Here is a 1,496-nt window from a genome sequence, read left to right as displayed (position 1 = left end):
ATCACCCATAGTGGATAGCTTTCAACAGATCTTCCAGACTAAGACAGACTGGGAACAAAGAAGTGAACTTCCACTCTGAAAAAAGTTGACCACTGAAAACCATAAGAATAGCAGTGACTGTCTGATATATTACTGGAAAACTTCATGAATAGCAGTGAAGTATTGTCTGATATAGTGCCAGAAGATGAGCCTCTCAGGTTGGAAAGGACTCAAAGTATAACAGGGGAAGAACTATCTCATCAAAGTAGTCAACCTTAATTACGTGGCTGGAGTAAAGCTTTCAATATCTTCATTTGCTGATGCAACATGACTCAAAAGGAGATGAAACAGTTGCAAATATTTGTTAATAATAGGAAAATAGAATGTATGAAGTATGAATCCAGAAAAACTGGAAGTTGTCAAAAATAAAGTGGAACTCATGAATATCAATATCTTAGGCATTAGTAAGCTGAAATGGACTGGTATTGCCTATTTTGAATCAGACAGTCACATGATCTATTATGCCAGGAATGGCAAATTAATTGAAGGAGAATGGTGTTGTATTTATCACCAAAAAGAACATATCAAGATCTATGCTGAAGTACAGTGCTGTCAGTGATAGGGTAATATCCATTCTCCTATGAGAAAGACCATTTAATACTACTATTATTCAAATTTATGCACCAACCACTAAAACAAAAGTTAAAGAAGCTGAGATTTTTACCAACTTCTGCAATGTGTAATTGACCAAACATGCAAGCAAGATGTATGGATAATTACTAATGATTGGAGTACAAAAGTTGGAAACAAAGAAAAAACATTGGCAGTTGGAAAATATGGCCTTGATAGAAATGACTTCAGAGATTCATGACAGATTTTGCAAGACTAAAGACTTAATCACTGCAATACCCTTTTTCAACAATACAAATGGTAACTGAACACACAGACTTCACCAGATGGAGTACACAGAAATCAAATCTGCTACCTCTGTGGAAAGAAGTGATAGAGAATTTCAATATCATCAGTCAAAACAAGACCAGGAGCTGGCTAGGGAAAAGACCATCAATTGCTCATATGTAAATTCAAGTTGAAGCTGAAGAAAATTAAAACAAGCCCACAAAAACAAAACTATAAACTTGATTATACCCCACCTGAATTTAGAGACCATCTGAATAATAGATTTGACACATTATACACCAATAACTGAAATCAGACCAGTTGTTAGATGACATCAAGAACATCACATATGGAGAAAGAAAAAGGTCACTAAAAGGACAGAAAAGAAAGAAATGACCAAAATGGATTTCACATGAGACTCTGAAACTTGCTCTTAAACAGAGTAGTTATAGTGAATGATAGAAAAGATTAAATATAAGAACTGAACAGAAGACTTCAAAGGGGCACTTGAAAAGACAAAGTGAAGTATAATAGTGAAATGTGCAAAGACCTGGAGTTAGAAACTGGAAGGAAAGAACACGCTCGACATTTCACAAGCTGAAATAACTGAAGAAAAAATT

Source organism: Orycteropus afer, unplaced genomic scaffold, assembly GCF_000298275.1.
Source record: "Orycteropus afer afer isolate SDZICR_OR568_19922 unplaced genomic scaffold, OryAfe1.0 scaffold00412, whole genome shotgun sequence".
Taxonomy (NCBI): domain Eukaryota; kingdom Metazoa; phylum Chordata; class Mammalia; order Tubulidentata; family Orycteropodidae; genus Orycteropus; species Orycteropus afer.
Note: the sequence above shows the minus strand (reverse complement) of the source record.